Raw genomic sequence first — 16,982 nt, 5'->3', positions numbered from 1 at the left:
GGCCCGCATCAAACCCGCACATACGTCTTATATTATGCAGTTGGGGGAACAAACAATCTCCACGTGTGGTGTCTAGGCAGCTGAACAGCACACACAGTGTTTTTTGCATTCGTTGGTCGTGTGAGTTGCAAGTCCCTATCCTTCTTCGTTTTTTATTTTGGAGCTGAGCGATAATCAAGGATATAGACTGCAGAGAAGCCTGGGTGACAGGTTGGGCTGCCGCTGGCGGTGGGGATAGCAGCCTAAAAGCTCGGCTTTCCTGGCTGTGACAGGGTAGGAAATACCCCCGGTCCAGTTTGGCTTGTAACAAGATGCTGATGGCTGACTCGTCGGTGGCAGCTGAGAGTAGATTTTTGCGTTCGTGGGTCATGTGGGGCAGTGTGATGAGGCCGATGTGGAATCCTGAGGTGCATCCCTGCACAAGGAAGCGGCCAGGGAGGGAGTCGGGTGGGAGGATTGTTATACCGTGAGCCACTCGACATGCATGTGGCCTAGTCATGATGTATTTAGCTGCTTAATGCCGCCCGTGACTTTGGGATGTGTTTTATGGCATGAGAGGCAAACATGAAGGAGTTTACAGTCTGAGGATCCCTTGTACTACGCACCTGACTCAATGCCCTAGCTTGTGAAGTCCTGGTTGGGGTCGAGAACTGGGTCGACCTGGAACCTGTAGTAAGGTGACATTGGAAATTGATTAAAAAGGGGGGTTGCAAAGAGCTGTTTGGGGCATGGCTTGCCCCCTGGTGAAGGTGTGAGCCCTGTCATCAGTGTGTGTTTCTTTTTTTTGTTTTTTGTGCACACGCTTCTCTTTTTGTTTGTTTTTTTTATTTCTGAGGGAATACCTTCCAAACCTGGTGCAGGATGGACCAACTCGAACTCTATTGACCTAAAGGGGGAAGCGACAGAATAGATGAATGGACGATTTGTCAGGAGACTAAGAGTGGCCAATTTGAACCACTTGCAGAGATGCTTGCAACGATTGTAAGTAAGCAACCTATTTAGGAAAGCAAAAAAAAAGATAGCGGAATTTGAGCATGTAGGAATGACCGCAACAATGTATGAATAGCTGGAGTGAGATATGTATGTTTATGCTTGACAAGAGTAATGTAGAGCCGAGGATCCGAATCGTTGTGCCACCTCGATGTCACGCCGATGCACCTAGATTCAGATCGAGCTGAAGAGTGAGTAAATGGTGCTGAGTGTAGAGCCAAGGACCTGAATCGTTGTGCCGCTGCAATGTCACGCTGATGTGATTAGATTCGGATCAGGCTGAAATGGTGTGGTATGTAGAGGTGAGGATTTGGGTCATTATGTCGCTGGTGTGACTAGATTCAGAACTGACTGAAGTGGGAGTGAGTGGCGTGGATTAAAATTGTTTGTGCCGCTGACGCAGCTTGATACGAATCGGACTGAGCAGTGGGCTGACACGAGTCATTACGTCACCAGTGCAACTGGACTTGAATGGGGTGTAGAATATTTTACGACTGGATGGTAGTGATTTTTGAGAAACCAATTAGGTACGAAAACATGCGAATGATACGGTAAGTTAAATGAAGCCAGTGGGGATAGTGCAAGGAACTCATGACATGCGGTAACGACAGTTTTACGAATGAGGAACATGATAGACAATGGTTCGAACGTATGCAATGATATCTGCTATGAATTGATTTGTAAAGAGAGCTGACTCTGATACGAATTGGTTATATATGATTGAAACGATCCGATACGAATTGGTAGTAAGTAGTATTAAATGGATGTGATCCGAATTGGTTGTAGAGTGGCATACACCCCTAGCTCTGAAACCGAACACACACCAACCACCCAACCCCCTAGGGTAGGCTAATCAAGGTGCAGGCAAGGCACCAGGTGGGTCTAGTTACCACCTAAATCATCCACAGAACCCGTACAAGCAATACATGCTCATCTCCAAATGGATGAGACAGCAACCCCATGGACAGTGAATCCTATAACCAGTGAAGCCTGTGTTGAGTGATATCGGACAACGACCAACAGCTTGGCTCTACAAATGAATCGTATGGTTGCAGATGGGATGACAAACAAGGTGGAAGAAACCTATGAACGTACTACTCCAGTGTCAAATTATGTCGGGACATGAGCGACAACAGCTCAGTGGCAGTTTTTTTTAACTAAAGGAATGCGGGATAGGAAGCACAACAAATCGCAAGATTGCACATGTTATGAAAGGTTTGAACCCTACCTGCAACAGTGAGCTGGAGCCGCCGACGAAGACCACGAATGGAGAAGCTGCGACGCACTTGTGATCGAATGAACAGATTCACAAACATGAGGTGAGCTGGAAGAGTCGGCCTAGTGACGTGTAGTACCGCACACTGGAACCGACAAAAGACCACTGTGGGTGGTATGCTTAATCACCCCCCGGGCTCCTCCCATAAATTCAGGCCAATATAAATATATATATATATATACACAGTGGCTTGCGAAAGTATTCGGCCCCCTTGAACTTTTCAACCTTTTGCCACATTTCAGGCTTCAAACATAAAGATATAAAATTTAAATTTTTTTGTGAAGAATCACCAACAAGTGGGACACAATTGTGAAGTGGAACGAAATCTATTGGATATTTTAAACTTTTTTAGCAAATAAAAAACAGAAAAGTGGTGCGTGCAAAATTATTCGGCCCCCTTGCGTTAATACTTTGTAGAGCCACCTTTTGCTGCGATTACAGCAATAAGTCGCTTGGGGTATGTCTCTATCAGTTTTGCACATCGAGAGACTGAAATTCTTGCCCATTCTTCCTTGCAAAACAGCTCGAGCTCAGTGAGGTTGGATGGAGAGCTGGTCGGGACTCCTGTGATTGTCTCACGGGGTGGCTGAACAAGGAAATGCCGTTGTAAACAGCATTTCCCCGTTCTGCCTAGCAACTAGTGACGCTGATCTCTGCTCCATGTGATTGGAGCAGAGATCAGTGTTCACTAAATTAAAGCCCAGCCCCCAACAGTTAGTAACACACCCCTAGGAATACTTAACCCCTACACTGCCACCCACTGGTTAACCCCTTCACTGCCAGTGTCATTTACACAGGAATCACTGTATTTATATAGCAGTGATTGCTGTATAAATGACAATGGTCCCAAAAATGTGTCAAAAATGTCCGATGTGTCCGCCATAATGTTGCAGTCACAATAAAAATCGCTGATCGCCGCCATTACTAGTAAAAAAAAAATATTAATAAAAATGCCATAAAACTATCCCCTATTTTGTAAACGCTATAACTTTTGCGCAAACCAATCAATAATCGTTTATTGTGATTTTTTTTTTACCAAAAATATGTAGAAGAATACATATCGGCCTAAACTGAGGGAAAAAATGTTTTTTTTATATATTTTTGGGGGATATTTATAACAAAAAGTAAAAAATAATGTGTTTTTTTCAAAATTGTCGCTCTATTTTTGTTTATAGCGCAAAAAATAAAAACCGCAGGGGTGATCGGCACCGATACTGATACTGACCCTTTTTTCTTGATTTTTTGCCCCTGTACCCTGCATGCATACACTATTCTGTATGGAAAATGTAGTATGCATAGAGCCGAGCATGTGACCAGAAAAAACAAAACACTGCTTGCCCTATACTAGTAGCAGTGAGTGGCATCAGTGGAGGATACGAGGGTGCGAACAGTGGTAAGAGACTTATTAAAAAAAACAGAACAATAGATGTAAACATTTAAGTTTAGTGTCACTTTATCGTCTGCCTTCCTATATTTATAGTACACCCCCTTACCTTTCTGTGCCCCATCTACTTTTCTGTGAAAGCCAAAAAAAAAAAAGGTTAAAAAAAAAAATCTGTAAGGAGTAATTATACACTGTACATATAAAAAATAGTCCCGTCGATGGTTTGCAAAAAATAAAGAAATGAGATATTCCTTTCTCATGAAAGGTGCCAAGTCCTGGTATTAAAAACTCCCAATTGCTTTCTGCAGTGTGGAGCTAGTGGTGTGCACTGTGAAAGGATCATACTTTTTTTGCAAATTTTTTTTTTATCATACCGCAAACATTTTATAGAAGCTGGAAAAGTCTCTGTGGTCCAGCGATTTCTAGTAATCATTAAACAGATCCCAAAACCAAAATATTCATCTGAAAAACAAATCATTTTTCAGTTAGCTGGCCAGTGTAATGAAATCTGGTTTAGCACTTTGCTCCTTCTCCTTATCAGTACCTAGTCCTATATGTGTTTATGTAAGCAGTGTGCATTTACAAATTGTGTGTGTGTCACATGTACAGAGCATGTTGTAAAAATGATTTATGAAAACTAGAGCAAATAAACCCTAAAAGAAAACTGGTACTTTTATCAAAAACCAAACAAAATTCATACAGGTTACATTATTAAGGCTGAACATTGCTACAGCTCCTGTTTGACGCAATGATTTAGAGCAGGGGTCTCCAAACTTTCTAAACAAAGGGCCAGTTTACCGTCCTCCAGGCAGTACAGGGGGCCGCACTGTCATCATTGGGGGGTAAAAATTGTCCTGGCATCAGGGGGGAGTAAACAATGCATTTTTGGTATTAGGAGGAGGAATATTGCCCAATATTTGGTGTCAGTGTTAAAGCGGTAGTAAACCCGCAATTTTTTTTTTTTTTTTTTTAAACCTGCAAAGCAAAAGGCATAATGAGCTAGTATGCACCGCATACTAGCTCATTATGAAATACTTACCTTAGAACGAGGCCCCGACATCTCGCCCGATCCACGCCGAGGGAGCCGACATGCTCCCTCGGCGTCTCTTCCGGGTATCGCGGCTCCGGCGCTGTGAGTGGCCGGAGCCGCGATATCGTCACTCCCGCGCATGCGCGCGGGAGATTTAAATCCGGCCGGACGAGCGCTGCCGGATTTTCACGGAGAGAACCCCCTTGTGCGCATGCGCCGCTGCAGTCAGCGGCGCATACCGAGGGGAATATCTCCTAAACCGTACAGGTTTAGGAGATATTTTTTTTACCTACAGGTAAGCCTTATTATAGGCTTTCCTGTATGTAAAAGTTAAAAAAGTGGGTATACAACCACTTTAATGCCCCATCAGTGTCGTCAATGGTAGAAATAGTGCCCCATTGTTGTCTCATACCAGGAAGTATGCCCCATTGTTGGTGTCAATGGGAGAAATAATGTCTTATGTTGGTGGGAGGAAAAGTGCCCCAAGGGCCAGATAAAGGCAAGCAAAGGGCCTCATTTGGCCCCCAAGCCACAGTTTGGAGACCATTGATTTATAGGGGCATTCAATGACATTCCCGGATTTGAAGTAATGTAGTTCTCAGAAGCATTCTTGACCTGGTGACATTTATAGGCATTGTGTAGTGTTTTGTATATATTTTCTGTTTGTTATATCCAGAACTAAAAAAAAAAAAAAAAAAAAATATATATATATATATATATATATATATATATATATATGTGTGTATATATATATATATATATATATATATATATATATATATATATATATATATATGTGTGTGTGTGTGTGTATATATATATTATCATTTTTTGCGCTATAATCAAAAAAAGACTGACAATTTTGAAAAAAAAAAACAATATTTTCTACTTTCTGCTATAAAACATATCCAATTAAAAAAAAATTTTTTCATAAAATTAGGCCAATATGTATTCTGCTACATATTTAGTATTTTGGTAAAAAAAATAAATCCCAAGAAGCGTATATTGATTGGTTTGCACGTTATAGCTTATACAAACTATGATAGATTTTATATATATATATATATATATATATATACACAGTGGAGCAAAAAAGTATTTAGTCAGCCACCAATTGTGCAAGTTCTCCCACTTAAAAAGATAAGAGAGGCCTGTTATTGTCATCATAGATATACTTCAACTATGAGAGACAAAATGTGGAAACAAATCCAGACAATCACATTGTCTTATTTTTGAAAGTATTTATTTGCAAATTATGGTGGAAAATAAGTATTTGGTCACCTACAAACAAGCAAGATTTCACACTCTCACAGACCTCTATCTTTTTCTTTAAGAGGCTCCTCTGTCCTCCACTCATTACCTGTATTAATGGCACCTGTTTGAACTTGTTATCAGTATAAAAGATACCTGTCCACAACCTCAAACAGTCACACTCCAAACTCCACTATGGTGAAGACCAAAGAGCTGTCAAAAGGACACCAGAGACAAAATTGTAGTCCTGCACCAGGCTGGGAAGACTGAATCTGCAATAGGTAAGCAGCTTGGTGTGAAGAAATCAACTGTGGGAGCAATAATTAGAAAATGGAAGACATACAAGACCACCGATAATCTCCCTCGATCTGGGACTCCACACAAGATATCACCCCGTGGGGTCAAAATGATCACAAGACTGGTGAGAAAAAATCCCAGAAACCACACGGGGAGACCTAGTGAATGACCTGCAGAGAGCTGGGACCAATGTAACAAAGGCTACCATCAGTAACACACTACGCCGCCAGGGACTCAGACCCTGCATTGCCAGATGTGTCCCCCTGCTTAAGCCAGTACATGTCCAGGACCGTCTGTGGTTTGCTAGAGAGCATTTGGATGATCCAGAAGAGGATTGAGGGAATGTCCTATGGTCAGATGAAACCAAAGTAGAACTGTTTGGTAGAAACACAACTCGTCGTGTTTGGAGGAGAGAGAATGCTGAGTTGCAACCAAAGAACACCATACCTACTGTGAAGCATGGGGGTGGCAACATCATGCTTTGGGGCTGTTTCTCTGCAAAGGGAACAGGACGACTTATCCGTGTACATGAAAGAATGAAAGGGTCCATGTATCGTGAGATTTTGAGCGCAAACCTCCTCCCATCAGCAAGGGCATTGAAGATGAAACGTGGCTGAAACTTTCAGCATGACAATGATCCCAAACACACCGCCCGAGCAACGAAGGAGTGGCTTAGTAAGAAGAATTTCAAGGTCCTGGAGTGGCCTAGCCAGTCTCCAGATATCAACCCCATAGAAAACCTTTTGAGGGAGTAGAAAGTCTGTTGCCCAGCGACAGCCCCAAAACATCACTGCTCTAGAGGAGATCTGCATGGAGAAATGGGCCAACATACTAGCAACCATGTGCGACAACCTTGTGAAGACTTAGAGAAAACTTTGACCTCTGTCATTACCAACAAAGGATATATAACAAAGTATTAAGATGAACTTTTGATATTGACAAAATACTTATTTTCCACCATAATTTGCAAATAAATTCTTTCAAAAATCAGACAATGTGATTGTCAGGATTTGTTTCCACATTTTGTCTCTCATAGTTGAGGTATACCTATGATGACAATTACAGGCCTCTCTCATCTTTTTAAGTGGGAGAACGTGCACAATTGGTGGCTGACTAAATACCTTTTATTTCATCAAATTCTTGAGAAAAGATTACGTGGTGAATGAAGTAATTCAAGACAAAAATATTTCAATCATTTGTTCAAATGATTGAAATATTTTTGTCTTGAATGACTTTGTTTACCATGTAATCTTTTCTAAAGAATTTGATGAAATAAAGCAACGATTCTTAAGTGCAGCAACCTTTGAACTTTCTTTCATATATACATATATATATAAGTTCAGTGGGAAGACCTGTTTGCTAGCACTAAATTTAAAACTGGGTGCGGTTCTCCATCACATTTCAACATGTATACATATATATACATATATACATATACACACATACATATATACACACACATATAATAAATATATATATATATATATATATGAGTGCAGTAGTATGGCACTGACACTAATGGACACTTTTGACGCTTTGTGGGAACCTGTGACACTAATACAGTGATCGGTGCTAAAAATATACACTGTCACTGTACTAACAACACTGGCTGGGAAGAGGTTACACATCTAGGGAAACAAAAATACAGAGCTCTGTCCTGTCTTCCTTCCTTGGCAATCAGCGGACGCCTGTGTTAATCCAATGGCCTGCGCCCGCTGATTGTCTTGTGTTGCGACTAGTCATAGCACAACGAACGTGCCCCTACCCAGAAGTTCTGGATCACATACTAGGTACGTGATCCGGCACAGGAGAGACACACTTTGCCACCAGTCAGCAAGTGGTTCTAAAGCCTAAGCATTTTTTACCCCAATGCATTCCCTCATGCATAAAGGTAAAAAAACCTTCAGCCTTTACAACCACTTTAAAATGTACTACACAACTTTCTTTTCAATATATAATTTTCTTAAACAAAATAGTCACACGCAGTTTTTGTCACAGTGTGTACTTTCTTATCACCACATAATCTGTTCTCCCAGTTTGAAATCCCTGCTTTTGAAGTTGCAGAGTATCAGTGCCCAAGTCGCTATAATCTGTAAGGTTTGACTCTCTTATGCCCGGTACACATGACCGGTTTTCCCTTTGGAATAAACTCTGAAGGTTTTTCCGACGCAATTCCGCTGAAGCTGTCTTGCGTACACATGATCACACCAAAGTCCAATCGCCTAGAACACGGTGACGTACAGCACGTATGACGGGACTAGAAAAAAGAAGTTCAATAGTCAGTAGCCAATAGCTTCCATCTCGTACTTGCTTCAGAGCATGCGTCATTTCTGGTCCATCGGAACATCATACAGACAGCGGTTTTCACGATAGGTATTGGTTCCGTCTGAAAAATTTTGAACATGTTCTCTTTCTAGGTCCGTCAGAATTTTCAACGTAAAAAGTCCGATGCACAGGATCGGAATATACGATGAAAAGCTCCCGTCTGACTTATTCTGTCAGAAATTCCGCTCGTGTGTACGCGGCATAATAGTGTTTATATTTAACCCAACCTGTTCTGTATATTTCTTTTCACTAGTGAGCCCACCCGTGATCAGCCAAACGATCAGAGAGAAAAAGTTACAGTTACTCTTCACAGCAATGTCTCTGTGGCTCAGTCAGTGTACCGTGTAGCTGCATAGCATAGTCTTTATAAGACTTCACAATAACATTATCATTGCACCATTGAGAATACTTTTCTCCACTGTGCTGTAGTCTGGTATGCCAGCTGCAGGGCGGAGGATAAGAAGTGCCTGCCTTGCATGGTGAGAACAGCACAGCGGATCATAGGCACAGAGCTACCAAATTTGGAAACTGTATATGTCAGCTGATTATAAAAGTGGGTAAAACCTATTAATAGTATTCCAACCCATCCAGGCTACAGTGTGTGTGCGCTCCACCTACGTCAGGGAAAAGATATAAGGAATTTAAAATGCGCACTAATCACTTGAAGTACATCTTTTTTTCCCTAGGGCTGTATTGTATATAAATCCAGCAGATGCAGAGTTTTAGGAATAAATATTATACAGGATTTACTGTATATAGAGCCACTAGTTTGCTGTTGTAAAGAGTACCTTGAGAAATCCTGTTCTATGGCAATAATGTTTTATCCTATTATTCTATCTTAAAGTGTTTGTTACCCCAACATTTCATATTCCTAATATGTGTCTGTTGATGTAATTAAAAATGATCCTCTTCTCTTTTTCTTGCTTTCTTAGTTTGAAAAGCCTGGCAATCCTGCCAATCCCCCTGCTTTCCTATTTCAAACTGACCACGCTAGGCATGAGAGCACATCCATTCCAGTGTGTGGTCAATTTTCTGGCTGTGCTGGGGGAACAGCTGGCCTGTCCTCCAATGATCAGACTTATGCTGACATGCCCCCCGTACAGCTATTCACTGGGAAGATCAGTGTTCTGCCATTTCTCCACCCCCACCTCTCCAAGCTACATATGCAACTGAGAACTGAGGTCATGTGATGACTTATAAAAAAAATGTATTTATAATTTTTATGTATATATGCAAATGTTTTGCCTTTCATTTTTTTTCAATCTTTATTCATATATGAAATAACATCATTGCTATATCACCAAAGAGTTGCCAAACAACCAACATATTTGCAGACAGCAATACACCATTTAGTTCAAAAAGATAGAAAAATGTAGACATATTGCAAATATAAGTCAAGCTTACATGAATGTTAAAATTTGAGACATATACAACTCTACTATACAGCGTATTGTCTAACTGCTAATCTTGACAAATGTTTAAGGGCTCTTTCACACGGGGCGGTTCAGTGATGAGCCGCCCCGTGCACATCAGCTTGCTCAGCGGGGATCGCTCCGTTGATCCCCGCTGAGAAGGAAGATGACAGGTCCGTCTCTGCATACTGTGCTCTCTGTCATGTCCCAGGCAGCCCTCCCCCCCTACAGCTAGAACATGCTGAGGGAACACATTTAACCCCTTGCTCGCCCCTAGTGTTAACCTCTTCCCTGCCAGTGTCATTTATACATTGACCAGTGCATTGTTATAGCACTGATCAATGTAATCATGTCACTGGTCCCCAAAACGTGTAATTTGGGGTCAGATTTGTCCACCGCAATGTTGCAGAAAAATCGCAGATCGCCGCTATTACCAGTAAAAACAATAAAAAATATAAAAGTCCCTAAATCTATCCCATAGTCTGCAGATGCGATAACTTTTGTGCAAACCAATCAATACACTATTTGTTTATTATTATTATTTATTATGCCTATTGCGTTTTTTTTTTTACCAACAATATGTAGAATACATATTGGCCTAAACTGATGAATAAATTATATTTTTTTTATTTTTTTGGGATATGTATTATAGCAGAAAGTTAAAAAAATATATTTTTTTCAAAATTGTCACAATTTTTTTGTTTATAGCGCAAAAAATAAAAACCGCAGAGGTGATCAAATACCACCAAAAGAAAGCTCTATTTGTAGGAAAAAAAAGGACATAAATTTTGTTTGAGTACAGCGTCGCACGCCCGCGCATTTGTGATATAAAGCGACACAGTGCCGTATAGCAAAAAATGGTCTGGTCGTTAGGGGTTAAATCCTTCCGGGGTTGAAGTGGATAAGAAAACCATCAACAAACACAAATAAAATGTAACAAGGAGAAAAGAAACTGAATGTGTTGTTTTACAAGGTGAGGGTTCACATATACTTGAACAGATAGTCGAGCTGGGAATCACTTCTTCAGTAAAACAGCTCAACTACCTGCGCTTATCCTCATAAACAGCATCCTCCTCGTGGTAGCTCTGCTAACACAAGTGAACAAGCAAAAATGTGTACTTAAGCCGCGTACACACAGGCGGACTGTCTGGCCAACTTAGTCCGTCAAAACACATTTCAGCGGACAGTCCGCTCGTGTGTGGGCTTCAGCTGACTTTTTCAGCGTGCAGTCTGGCGGACTAAGTATTTTGGAATTTCCGTAATATTGTCCGTCATACTTTGGTTTCAGCGGACAATCCGCTCGTGAGTAGGCTAGTTAGACGGGCTAAGTATGGCGCATGCTCAGAAAGGATTTACACGGCGAAAGGTTGCATTGCAGTGTATTGGACTTCCTATTTCTAGTCCCGTCGTACGTGCTGTACATGTCATCGCGCAAACTTTCGACGGACTGTTTGTGCATCCCTGTGTGGTCAAGTCCGTTCATTCGAAAGTAGGACGGACTGTCCGTCGGATTGTCTGACGGACTAAGTTGGCCATACAGTCCGCCCGTGTGTACGCGGCTTTAGAGTCCCTCTTAAGCGGGGTATACACAGACCGCTGCATTGAGAAGATGTAACAGTTACAAGTTTTTCTTTAACCCTTGACGATGTGGTTTACCACAAAATGCATTAGGCGGAACCTATTTGTGACATCATTGTGCACATCGCTAATCAGACGGGAGTGCCATTTGTGATTGTTATACAGAAATTTTTGTGAGTAACCTAATTTAAATACCCTTCCTTTTTAGATTGTAATCTCTAACGAGCAGGGCCCTCTGATTTCTCTTTACCAAATTGAAATGTAACTGTAATGTCTGCCCTCATGTTGTAAAGCGCTGCGCAAACTGTTGGCGCTATATAAATCCTGTATAGTAATAATAATAATTTAAATAAATCCTGCAATTTTTTTTATGATACTGGGCCGTCAAGTGTATTTGTTATTCTTTTGAGTGACACATGAATTCCGGGGGAGGACGTGCTGAGGCTGTGGAGTTCTTGTGGGAGCAATTTTAGCGATGTGCCTTGCTGCTGTTAGTATTTGAAGGTTTTCTCTGAGCTGGAGCCAGACTTTTGCTGCTGAGACTGGGGAGAGTTCTTGTACTGCCTTTAACCTCTTATAACCTGAAGGTTTACATCTTCTGGTAGGCAGCAAGCACAGGTGGTGGTGAAGACACATCTGGAGGTGTATTGTATCACTCTGAGTGATGGTGGTGACACACTGTGAAGTGTATTTTCAATTCAGTGTGTCACAAGCATTGTTTTGGCACTTGGAATATGGACTTTTGATGAACTGTTAAGAATTATTATAAAAACATACCCCGTCCACTGTTAGATTCTGTATTCCTTCACCAGCATCCTGGCCATAGCTCTGCTCTGCATAACACAAACCTTTCCGGATATTTCCCCCCGGTGTGTCCTTGCCTCAGGGCAGCGTACCTTACTAACACTGACTTTGCCCCCTCCCTCCACACACACACCGATCATTAACCCCTCCACCCCCTCCTCACACCGGCCCCAGGGAATTTCCTCACACCGACACAGGCCCTCCTGCATTGATAACACACGTTAGAGGGGAGGAGGAGGCGGGGATGGCACCTACCACTGAAGACAGCTGACCAGAGGGGAGAAGGAGGTGTTCTGCTCCCAAGCTGACATCACTTCCGGTATCGGTTTCGGGTATCGAAGCATTTGCACGAGTACCAATACTCGCGCAAATGCTTAGTATTGGCACCGATACTGGCATTGGTACAATCCTAACAATGAGGGTTTCTCCACCAATACTATGTCAAGTTTTGCTTGGGGATCAAAATTATAGACCCTTCATTTCTTTGTAAGTGGGCAAACTTACAAAATCTGCAGGGGATCAAATAATTATTTTCTACACTTTACATGGTATTCATATATTTAGGTTGCAGCAGTCTACACGCAGGTTTTCTTTTAAAGCTTTTTTTATACCTAGATTTTTGGAATCGGTGTGAGGTGCAGGTGGCTGAGGTCAATGTTGGTGAGCTCATGGGTTATTATAGTGACCAAATCTGTGATAGGTTGGGACAATCCCAGAAGATGTGTAGGAGGATTACCTTATGCCGCCTACACACGTAGCCGACTATCCGCCGGACTTCCCGCCGGACTGTCCGCCGGACTTTCAGAACGGGCTACTTGCCTACACACGGCACTTTTTCAGCGGACTAATACGGCGTACTAAGTCCGCTGGACTATCCGCCGTACTTTTGAAATGAACGGACTCGCCCACACAAGCGGAGGAAAGTCCGCTCATTTTGAGCGCGTCTCCAGGTAGGCGGGGCCCGCGAAGGAGATGTCGCTCGCCCCGCCACCTGGTATGGACTTAAAGGGGAACCCCAACGCCGGAAAAAAACGGCGTGGGGGTCCCCCCCAGGTCCACATCAGACCCTTGTACAAGCACGCTACCTGGCCGGCCAGGAAAGGGGGGGGGGGACGAGCGAGAGTCCGCTCATTTCAAAAGTAGGGCGGACTGGCATACGCACGGCTGGATTGTCCGCCGAAATGCAAGTCCGGCGAGAAGATTGGAGTGCAAAAATACTTTCTAAGTCCGCCGTATTTTCGGGTAATAAAAGTCCGCCGGAGGCTACACACGGGGGGATTGTCCGGCGGACTTGAGTTTGCCGGACTTTTCCACCCGATTGTTTGATAGTGTGTACGCGGCATTAGCCTCCCCACAGCTCCAACACCAGTCTGAAGTTCCAGGAATACGTGAGAGGTCAGCAGGCTTCCTATACCAACATCATGAGTTTATTATTTATTACTTGATACGTTTCCAATGGAGTATCTGTGTGAAAAGTGTATAATGTTGTCAGTCTGCATTGGGGAGCATGCAGTGTTCAGATCACTTTCCCATTTCTGAGAAAAAATTGTAAGATGGGAGGTCGTAAGCAGCCATTAACAGATGTTAAGAAATAGACAGTGCCCTGCAGGAGAGCCATTTGTGAGCATATCTCTTCAAAAGGGGTAAGAGATCAGGTGAAAGCCCCCAGTCTGGGTGGGGGGTGAAGGAAGTGTATTGGATGGTTGTGGAAGGGGTAACCACATGCCATGACTTTTATATAATTACATATTTAATATTAATATCATTTATATAATTAATTTTTAAGTGTTAGCATGATGGTACTACTTATTGAGTACCCCTCGTGGCCAGAGGCCAAATTACCACATTGGGCCCCACACCAGATTGATAATCTCTTTTCACTTGCCAGTGACATCTGTCCTGGCACTGACTGCAAAGTCATTTTGTGGGAAATAGCATAAAACACTGATTTTCCTCCACCAGTTTTTTTACTTTTTTCCCCTCTGTTTTTACCTGGTGATATGGCCAGTAGCACTGTATTACAGTGTCCCTCACTCTGAATGTCAGTCTGAAGGGAAGGGGGTAGTAGGTGTACTAGCAGATTTGGATACACTAACAATGCAAAGCCAAACTGCAGATCACACTGCAGTTAGACAAGCAGTTACATCAACAATTTTATTTATTTTGGGATAAAAGTTTTACATGCATAAATAAAGGCTGATCCCTGTAAGCACCCCTCTCAGTGGAAAATGGTTTGTCTCAACACTATGACTGCTACATTTGCAGGAGAGCTTGTTCTGTTGAAAAACAACAGATTTACTGGCTGGATCGCCAGATGAAAATAAAGGAAAGAACACCTCAAAAATAAAACGAATGCAGCCACCACATCTGAAAATTGGTATGCTACAAAATATTACATGTTTGCTTTTGGGGTTAATACCTCTTTAACTTTGCATTTAAACATCAACCCAAAGGTAAGGAAGGGAGCTGCTGTATACTTTGCAAGGCCTCACACACTTGTGATCTAGGCCCAGTCAGGAGAGTTTTGCTATGCAGCACACCCCAACTTGGGGTCCCTGCCTCCTAGACAGGTTAACCATACAGCCACCAATCAACCCCTCCAACAGAACCTCGGTCACCCATAATCTTAACATGAAAGTTTAAACTTCTTTCCCTGTTCCCATACACTATATGATTTCACTCTTACTTTGCATTCCCAGCAAATCAGGCCAGACAATTCACTTAACCAGCTACTCCATTTACTAAATAAAGTTGGCATGGATATACATCTCCTCTTCAATAGTTTTTTTCCAGCAATCACATGGCAATGCATCAGGTTATCAGTTGAACAACATTCCTCTTAACATTTGGCAGGAACTTTGGCCTATGCTGTGGTATCTCATTCCTTTAGCTTGTATTGGTTCCCAACCAATGGTAATTCACTCTATATACGGTCAAGGGGTACCCACAGAGGCTTAACATTATATCTTTCAGTGTATGGCCCCTCTTCGTCCCATGACCAATCTCTAACCACCCAATGGCCCAACCCCTTCCTGCTTAAATATCCCTGCTAAAGGAGCCTCAACAAGTCAAACGGGAGACACATCACAGCCAGATAACCCTAAGGCCCCTTTCACACGTGCGGACAGTATGTCCGTATTTCATCCATTTGTTTTCAGATGAAATACGGACATACATGCATCCCTATGGGGATATGGGTGTCCGCTGACACCCGATATCATCCGTCCCCGCTATGGTCCGATTCTGCAAACGGAGGGAAATCCTATTTTTTTATCCATCTGCAGAGCGGATTGGATGAACATGGACAGACGGTCCATGTTCATCCTATCCCCCCATAGGGGACAGCGGAGATCTGACAGGGCGGTCCCTGCACAGTGCGCAGGGACTGCCCTGTTGAGCAAGTGGATGCTCACTGGGTGGATCATCACGAATCTGTCCCATGTGAAAGAACCCTTACATACGTCTCCAGAAGCCAAGGTCTGACGTACCATGCAAGTCTCAGCTTGGGGCAGGGGTTAGGTATATACCAACCTTGTGAGGAAGAAAGATGGGAAGCGATTATGTGGGGAACAAGGATTAGGCAATAGCTTATGGTAATTTTGACTTTCCTAAAGTTGTAAGAGCTTTTGTAATGCCGTGTACACATGACCGGACTTTTCGACGGACTAGGTCCAACGGAATGAATCCGTCGGAGATAACAATCGTGTGTGGGCTCCAGCGGACTTTTTTTTCCCAAAAGTCCAATGGACCTAGTAATAAAACACGTTTCAAATCTTTCCAACAGACTCGAGTCTGGTCAAAAAATCCATATGTCTGTATGCTAGTCCGACAGATGAAAACCGACGCTGGGCAGCTATTGGCTACTGGCTATGAACTTCCTTATTCTAGTCCAGTCGTACATCACGTTCGAATCCGTCGGAATTTGGTGTGCTTGTGTGTGGCCAAGTCCGTTCGTTCCGGAAAGTCCATCGGAACTCTGCCAAAAGTCCGCCGGGAAGACCGTTGGACCTAGTCTGCCAGAAAGTCTGGTTGTGTATACGTGGCATAAGAGTTATGACAAGGATATCTGTAACAATAAATGTATATTCTACCACCTTGTGTTGCCTACTATGTTTGCCTTTCCATGGCTTCATTACTACAAGTGACATCATGCCCCTTTTGATGAGATCTCGGGAATACTGAGTAGCCCAAATACTCTGGATTTCACCAGCAGAAGCATCACTATACCCCCACCTAGTTGCTGCAGGTGTAACTTAGTCAGGGGGAAGGTATGTATATTGAATACCCTTTTATTTTATTTTATTTTATTTTTTTTGCAATGTTCTGGCATAGTGTGGAGCACACTAAATAAGTAGACTTTTTTGGTGCAAGGTACACTTCAAAGTAGGTATAATCTCTAACCTGATAATTAGTTTGCTAAAGTCATTGTCTCCCACTGCTGTCAATCAAACTCAGTTAGCCAATGAGGAGAGAGAGGCTCCATGTCTGAATGGATACACGGAGCTGTGGCTCTGCTCGGGTGCACTTGGCAGGAGGGAGGGCCCAGGAACTCCAGCCAAGGACCAAAGAAGAGGAGGATCCGGGCTGCCCTGCGCAAAACCACTTGTTATTGTGCAAACACATTTGTTATTTTAA

The sequence above is a fragment of the Lithobates pipiens genome, unplaced genomic scaffold, assembly GCF_037356315.1.
Source record: "Lithobates pipiens isolate NorthernLeopardFrog02 unplaced genomic scaffold, aLitPip1_a1.2 Scaffold_18, whole genome shotgun sequence".
In the NCBI taxonomy this organism is placed as follows: Eukaryota; Metazoa; Chordata; class Amphibia; order Anura; family Ranidae; genus Lithobates; species Lithobates pipiens.
The sequence above is the reverse complement of the archived record's forward strand: the minus strand, read 5'-3'. Positions refer to the sequence as shown.